Raw genomic sequence first — 8,110 nt, 5'->3', positions numbered from 1 at the left:
CTCGGAGGTCACGGCTTGGATGGTCAGGGAGGAAGCCTGCAGCAGTCCCGACAGTCAGCCTGTGCTGATGGAGCTTAGCTCTTGCCAATGTGGCAAGGAGAAAAGTGAAGGAAGCTAAAGTTTAGTGCACCAACTCTGAGTCAGGTATTGTGCTAGGTGTTTTCAAACATATTCTTTTTTAAAACCCTACAATAAGCCATGATTTTATTATTCATTCAATTTTGTAGATGAGGAAATTGCGGCTCAGAGATGTGAAGTATCTTCATCGAGCTTACAGGTGGTAAGAGTTGGAATTTGAATCCAAGTTTGTCTAACTCAGTGGTTCTAAATGGAGGGCGATTTTGGCCCCCAGGGGACATCTGGTCAGTCTGGAGACGATTTTGATTGTCATAAGTCGGTGGGGGGGGTTGTGCTAAAGGCACCTAGTGAGCTGAGGATCCCAGTAAACAAGCTACTGTGTACAGGACAGCTCCCACAAGTGCTGTGATCAAAAACCCTGGGCTCAAAGCCTGTTGCTTTTGCCCTACACAGTGGCAGGATGGCAATATGGTAAGTTAGAACAAAACAGGAAAGGGCCTATCCCAAGGGTCTTGGGTGAGAAGAAGGGAACAGGACTTCTGTGCTAAGCATAATGGTAAACGGGGGCAGCTGGTGAGATTTCTCTTTCTTCCAAGCTTGGCCAAGACCCTGCTCAGTTTCTCCCAACCTTGCCAAGTCAGTCCTGGGACGTCACACTAAGCTTGTCCTGGAGTGACCCCGACTCCCAGCTCAGGGCTGAGCAAAATATTTACCTGGGTCTTCCAGCACAGGACTTCCTAGCCAAAGCCCCTGGTTCCTGGGGCCTTTGTGCTCCACCTGCGGCCCCTGGGAGGTTCCACATTAGCACCTTTGGCAAGGCGGGGGGATGGGAAGGTGAAAATATAAAAAAATGGAGCAGTGTAAAAAATGTATATGGAGTAATGGGCAAAGCCAGGAGGATCTCCTTAGCAGGACCCTGTCTGGGGAGGAACCTGAGAGGGAGTAGTGGGGAGCTGGCCTGGAAAGCAGAGTTCTGACACTGGGGAGGCTCCTTTCCACAGCCATTTTTCTCCTCCAGGTTTGGACTGTAGATTCACGGGACCTTCCCCAGTACCCATTCCGAGAGCACCCACACACCCAGGCAGCCACCATTCTGGGCTTCCCCAATACTGGCCTCCCAACTAGACCAGGGGAGGGCGAGTCTGAGCTGACTGTGCTGACAGGAAATACCTCTCGTTCCACGCTCAGAGCCTCTGAAGACCTAACCAGCAGACAGGGGCGGGAGAGGAGGGAGAGAGGAGGGAGGAAGAAGGGGAGCGTCGGGGAGGGAGGAGATGGGGGAGGGTGGGGGAGGGAGGCAGCCTTGGAGTGAGAGAGAGGAAAGAACGTACAAGCAGGTCCCCCATATTTGGGGTTTCATCTTCCTTTGCTCACCACCCATGGAGGGGGGGCGAGGGCGGAGAAGAAGGGGATAGAGGAGGGTAGAACTGGAGGAGGATGTGGTAACAGCTGATTCGTCCCCTGAGGTCACACTTTCCAACAATCAGCTGTTACCGGGGTGGAAGGCAGGAAGTTTCCTTAAAGGCACAATGTTCTGAACACAGGTTCGGCATTCTGGAGCTCGTAGGAGCCATAGCAATCCCTTGATGGAGCCTGTCTTTCATGCAGAAGGAACTACCTCACACTCTAGGCTGTTACCTTCACCCTCAATTGGGAGCTTATGGAAACATCATGAATCTCTCACACGTCCCTTTTTGATGGTGGCAGAGAGATGGGAATGATTGAGATAGGGTGGACCTCACACTTGCCCCTTTAACGAAGCGGTTCTGCAGCTTTTGCCAAGTCATTGGGTTCTTTTCCGATTATTATTAATTTTTTTTGGCCCATGTCCCCGCCCCTCTATGCTCTGATTGGCCTCTGGGGAAGGAACAGCCTCCTCATTGGTCTCCACCTCCGAAATCTCTTCCCCAAGTAGGCCTGAGTCAGTGAAAAGCTTCTGGGGGGCGGGACAGAATGGGGGTATCGTCCTGAGGACGGGGTTGCTGGCCAGTTGCACGTTGGCCCGGCCCGTCCCCTAGTTTCTGACCACAAGTCTAACTTCTACCCTCAGGTGAAGACTGTGCTATAAATCTTTCGTTGGGAAGCTGCTGCTTGACAGGCTTTGTCTCTCTGTGACTGGGGCAAGACATCTTCTACCAGAAGTTTCCTCTGATTAGGAAGGCCCTCCAGGAGGAGGAGTGGATTAGACCTCTCCAAGAGAAAGCTGAGGCCAGCGGAGGTGGGCAGTCCTCACTCCTCCAAAAGTTCCCAGGAGTCTTCATTTCAAAGGAAGAGTCTGTGTGCCCTGGGGCTGATTTCCACCTTCAGTTCTCACTCCTGCAGCCTCTCCTGCTCTTCCTGAGAGAAACATCGCCTCCTGCAAGAGGTCAGTGAATCCGTTTGGGGGCTGTCTAAAAGAACCACTCACAGCTCCGAGAAGGAGGGGCTGTAGCCCTTTAAGGAGTTCGCCGGGATGGATTCTGAGAGGAGTTTAAAAATGCCAACTCACAGAGCGCGCTGGATTCTGGGAACGAGGTGTCAGACCGAGAACTACATTGACCAGTATGCACCGCAAACACACACGCCTCGACTTCCTTCTGCACTTTAGGACTCGGGTTTGACGTAGCGCCCCTCTAAGCAAGTAGCTTAGACGCAGGGCTAAGCCACACCTTTTTACCTATTGGCCAGCTCTCGAGTTGGTGGGCGTGGCTTAGCCTTACTCCACTCGGCAAAGGGGTGGCCTCCTTGCCAATCAAAGCTAAGACGGCCAGGGAGGCGGGACCAAGGCGAAGCGCTGGCGCCCCCGAGTGGGTGTAGTCACGCTGCCCAGCAGTGGGCGGTGATTGGCCCTGGGCCGTGCAATCGCAGTTTGTGCGTCACGACGCCGCCAGCTGATCGGAGACTGGAGCCGGTGTGTGCTGGGCGCTGGGAAGAGACAGCGCCGCCGGCCGTGGGGATCGGACGCACTGATTTGCTCCCCTACCCTCAGCAACCCCCCCCACCCAGCACCAGGTGGGTGTGAGCTGGGGTCCCGGCAGCACAGGAGGGAACCGTGCTAACGGGGTAATGGGGGAAAGTAGGGTCCTGACGGCCACACCCTGCCCTTCCGGGGGAGGGGTGAGGGGGCGGCGGGGGTTGGGGAGTTCCGGGGGAGAGGGGCCTTGACTGGCTGGAGTAGTGTGTCAGGAGGTTTAAAGAAGGAGTCTGGGACAGTAGTCGTGCAGAAGGTTTTGCGGAGTAGCTGGGAGGAAGACGAGGGGCCAGAGGGCTGGGGGCGGCTAACCTCGGCGCCCTCTGGTATGAGGATACGGGAGCCGGCCTCCCAGCTTGAGGAGGATTTGGACAGGGCGGGTAGCGGGGAGGTGCTTTGCCTGTGCCGGCAGTCACTGGGTCAGGGCCAGTTGAGCGCCCTGGCAGGGAAGGGGTCTCTGGGCGGACCAGCCCCTCCTCTCGTTCCCTCCAGGGGATGTTATGTAAGGGGGGAGGGGAGAGGAGTAGGGGGCGGCGGTGCGGGGGCCTTATGCAACCCAAAGGTTAGGGTTTCACCGCGGGTTGGTGGGGGGAGCAGGCAGAAGGAGAGCCTGGAAACTCTAACCTTCCCCCCTCCCCAGCCTAACTGGCCGTCTTGAGCCGAGAGAAGGTCACCTCTGCACCTCCCCCCAGCCTGTCCGGTTGTGGGGCCCCTAGCCCAGGCCTGGCCCTGACCGCCTGGGAAGCCGGCTGGCTGGGTGGGGCGCCTGGGTTAGTCATCACTGGGCTCCCTCTCTCCCCACCTCTTGGCCAACTCTTGGCCCCTCCCCGTGGCCTCTGGCTAGGCTATTGCCCCCACCTCCCTCCGGCCCTAGTTCCAGCCTCCAACTCATTTGGCCTGTCATCCTGGCTGTCAGACTGAGCTAGGAGCTGTCAGAGTGCCAAAGGGTTGATGGAGCAGCTGGTCAGAGGGTCAGTGCCCTGGGCCCACCCCTCCCTGCAGCCAAGGGCACCTGCTTGGCACAGACTCTCAGCAGCAGCTGAGTCCTATGGGTTGAACAGAGCCTGCTCAAGCAGATAGGAGTGGGAAGGAGTTGAACTGGTCACCTGGGAGAAGGAAGGTGCCACAAAGTTCATGCCTCCCAAGAGGGTTTTGTAATTTGAAAACCTCCCACCCTAATCTCTCTTTACCCTCTGAGTATAGATATCTAAAGGCAAGACCACCTTGTCCCCTCACACTGGCATGGACCATGCCCTTCGACAGAGTGTCAGCACAGACCCACCCTCCCAAGCTCGCAGCCTTCAAGCCTGCCACGCCCCCAGCCCCCTCCCTGGGCCATGCTGCAGGGCCCGGCTTTTCCTGCTGATTCATGCGTTGGAACTGTGGGGGCGGGGCTTGGAACTTGGAACAAAGTTCAGACATGGAGGGGCCGGCAGACAGCCTGGAATTCATACCAGATGTACCCGGAATGTGCAAGCGGAATGCCTGGCATTTAAGAGTCCTGGGGAAGCTGCCCAACCACCCTGCCCTACCTCCCTTTCCTCCAGCCTCTGGTCCCTTTTCCTCTCCTCACAGTCCCAGGAACCTCTGCTGACCTTCGAAACCCTAAACCTCCTCCCTTCCTTACTCTTCCCCAGATGTAGGCACCACCCCCCCAAAACTCTTCTTCCTGCTGAATTCCCTGAGACTGAGTCAGTTGCCCTGATCCCTCCCATTTCTGGACCTGAGGTACACCTTCTCACCTAATACCTGGGTAACTGGTGGAGGGTGTCCAGGCTCCCCGATCCTGCCCTCTCAGTGCTGAGGAGGCTGGAGGCTGCCCTGTGGGTAGGTGGGTAGCCAAGGCGACAAGGGGTGAGAGCACATTCAGGTTTCTACAGCCTTCAGTTCTGGAAAGAGGAGCAGGGAAGTAGGTTCAGAGCTGCCTCTTGTCCCTTGCTGGAGGCCCAGATCAGAGCCAAGAAGCCCTTCATTAGAAGGTTGAACATCCACTGGAGCTGGACTTTGAGGGCCAGTGGGACAGTGTCCCTGTAACATGGCCTTGCTCATGTCTTTCCCATTTTTCTTTCCTTTCCCTTTTAGGAACCTGTGCCTCCCACATCCTCACCTGGCTGAGCCGCAGTAGTTCTTCAGTGGCAAGCTTTATGTCCTGACCCAGCTAAAGCTGCCAGTTGAAGAACTGTTGCCCTCTGCCCCTGGCTTCGAGGAGGAGGAGGAAGAAGAGGAGAAGGAGCTGCTTTCCCCCTCTGGAAGGTGACAGAACTGGGGCTGGGAAGGTCTGAACAGCGAGAGTGATGATACCTTTTAGGGAAGGGAACCCTATTCAGTTGGAGAACCTTGCCCCAGATTGACCCAGCAAGAGAGAGAGTTTCAGATCAGAGATCCTGGCTGAATTGAGGAATAGAAGGCTCTGAGTACCCAAGCTTAGTTGCTCTTTGACAGTGGGAAGAAGTGGAGCAAAGAAATCCTGCCTTACCCTTTACGCAAATGTCTTTCCTGATCCTCCTTCCTTCCTTGCCCCTCATTCCTTCCTACTGGCCTTTCCAAGTTCAAAAGTAAGTTTCTTCTTCAGGGAAAAGGTCATACTGAGTTGCCCATCTGAGTAGTCATCTCCCTCCTCTTACCTCTTCCCTGTATTTCCTTAGTCTGGCCCAGACTCTAAATTCAGGGATACTCACCTCCACGTGGGACCCTTAGGCCTTCTGTCTCGGTTTCTCCACCTGTGAAATGGGGAGTCACACAATTGAGCATGCATGAAGGAATCAGAAGCCCACTTTTGTGGACTCAGAGCCTGGGCTGTCCTCTGCTGTGGGTGGGAACAGAACAGCTTTTCACATAAGCTGTTGCCCTTCCCCCACCCCTGACCAGAACCCAGCTGGGGCTGGAGGTTGAGGGGAGGGACTAGGGTTAGACCAATGCCAGGAGCTGCTGGGAACTCAGTCTTGGCATTGACTTCCCACCAAGCAAAGGTGGCTCAGGCTTCCCCTGCCTCCCAGAGCAGGACCACAGCCCTGATGGGGTTCCAGCTGCCACTGCTGACTTCCCCCACTTTTTAAGGATAGGGTGTGAGATTCAGCTCAGGCCCGTGCAGGCAGGAAATTCTCCTCTCCAGCAACCAGAAGAGATGGGTTTTGAGATGTGACCGCTTTAGGGGCATCAGGCAGAATAAAACTGCCACCCCCAGCTCCTGATCTAATCTCACCCTTGGGCTCATGTTCTGGTGTGGTTCAGCCTTGGCCCAGTCTCCCTGCCTGAAGGTAATCAAGTTCACGGGTTACTGGAAGCTGTTCTGTTTGGGGGCAGGAGTTGTGCGGTTAACTGGATCCTGTTCTCCACTTTTGAGGAACAGATTTAGGAGAGAGTAGCTCATTGAACCCACCCTTCTGCAGCCTAAGCTGGATGTGAGTGGACTGCAATAGAGGAGGGTGGGTAGACTTGAGTCCACTCACAGGCTGCAACAAAGGTTGCTCTGTCCCTGGACATTGCTTCCGTCCTTTCTTCCCATCCTCGCTTCACGGGCCACAGTGTCTTCATCCAGCCTTGGGTACATGGCTCTGCCATCCTCACCCTTCATGGAGCAGAAATGAGGAAGAACAGCCTGAAAACACAGAGGCAGACAGAAGACCAGTGAAGGACCAGGCCTGGAGAGCACAGGGCCCTGTCTGGACATCCTGCAGAGGGGGGCCCGTAGAGGCCAGGAGTGCCCCCAGGAGGAGGGAGGACAAGCCACCGTCCATCGAAGACAAGCTTCCAGCCGACTACTTCATTCTCCATTCCTCTCCAGTCTTTCTGCCTCCCTCAGAGACGTGGGACCATGTTGAAGTGTCCTTGACTTCATCCTCCTGCTCCCACCTCTCCTCACCATGTAATTTGTCTATAAGCACCGTAGAGGAGCAAGAGCCAGCTGTGAAAGGACATATGCAGAAAATTCATAAAAGAAATTCCGATAGATAAAACCATGGAAAAAGGTGTGCTTCGTTAGTAATTAAAGAAAGGCAGCTATAGCTGGAAGCATTTTTTCCTGTAGCCAACTATAAGAGGAAAAACAAGACCCAGTTATTGACAAAGAAGTACTAAAATGACACTCTCATATGTTGCACATGGGTATACAAGTGGGTAGTCTTACTGATGTCAGTTGGGTAATGTGTGCCAAACATCCTAAAAGTTTCATGGCCTTTGATCTAGTAATTCTATATTTGGGAATGTATCCTAAGAATATAATTAAAGATTAGTAATAAGATGTTCATCCCAGCAATGCAGTAGGAAAAATTGAGAACCAACTATCCGGTTGGGAATTCATTTCTTTTTCTACTGTGATGAAAATTTGCAAGAGGGGGTTGCTTGAGTAAATTGTTATGGATCCACCCAGATGGTGGAACACTGCGCAGCCATTAAAAGTCATGTAGGAGAGGATTTGACTGGAAAGAAAAATGCTCTCTGAATATTAAAAAGGTTATAAAATGATATGTATTATGTGATCTCAATTTTGCTTTTTTAAATATGGGTGTATACTTATAAGACAGTTTTAAAAAGACTGCAGACATACTCCAAATTGTTAATAATAGTGGTTATCTTTGGATGATGGAATAAAGTTGTAATTTTCCATTTGGTTTTCTGTAGTTGCCAAATTTTCTACATTAATCATGTATGGCTTTCATATAATAAATAAGATTTAAAAGAATCAGTGTAATTTTTAAAACTTCTGGAGAGGTGGGTGTGGAAGAATGAAGAGATCCCCCCAGCCCCATTCACATAATAGGGTTTTGGTGGAGGAGGGGAGTTGTGAGAACATTTGTGGGAGCACCTATTGCTTTATGAATTTTATTCTTTGGGAGTAGCTGGAATCCACTCCTTGTACAGGGAACAGCTGTTGCGCTGACTTGGTGGCAGCCACCTAAAGAGATGTAGAGTGGATGGAGTAAAATGGAAAACAGGAAGAACCTGTCACTCTTCAGAAGAGGAAAAGTTCCCCGCCCCCAAAGCTGAAAGCTTCTGTATAATCCTGACAGTCCTGCTTCTGAAAGCAAGATGTGGCTTTTTCCCTTTGACTCTTCCCCAATCTTGAGATAACCCTGTGTGACC

The 8,110-nt window shown here is 53.0% G+C and overlaps 1 long non-coding RNA gene across 2 annotated transcripts; it reads left to right on the top strand.

The window, feature by feature from the left end:
• Positions 1–1,402: 1,402 nt before the first annotated feature.
• On the top strand, positions 1,403–7,709 carry LOC109573839 (uncharacterized). Of its 2 annotated transcripts, XR_011561949.1 has the most exons (3): positions 1,924–3,069; positions 5,111–5,281; positions 6,554–7,709. It is a non-coding gene; the product is annotated as an uncharacterized lncRNA (long non-coding RNA). The 2 variants fall into 2 exon arrangements; XR_002182987.2 differs by having other exon boundaries at positions 1,403–3,069; positions 5,111–7,709.
• Positions 7,710–8,110: the final 401 nt, after the last annotated feature.

This window comes from Bos indicus, chromosome 19 (genome assembly GCF_029378745.1).
Source record: "Bos indicus isolate NIAB-ARS_2022 breed Sahiwal x Tharparkar chromosome 19, NIAB-ARS_B.indTharparkar_mat_pri_1.0, whole genome shotgun sequence".
NCBI classification, from domain to species: Eukaryota; Metazoa; Chordata; class Mammalia; order Artiodactyla; family Bovidae; genus Bos; species Bos indicus.
This window is presented reverse-complemented; position numbering and strand designations above follow the sequence as displayed.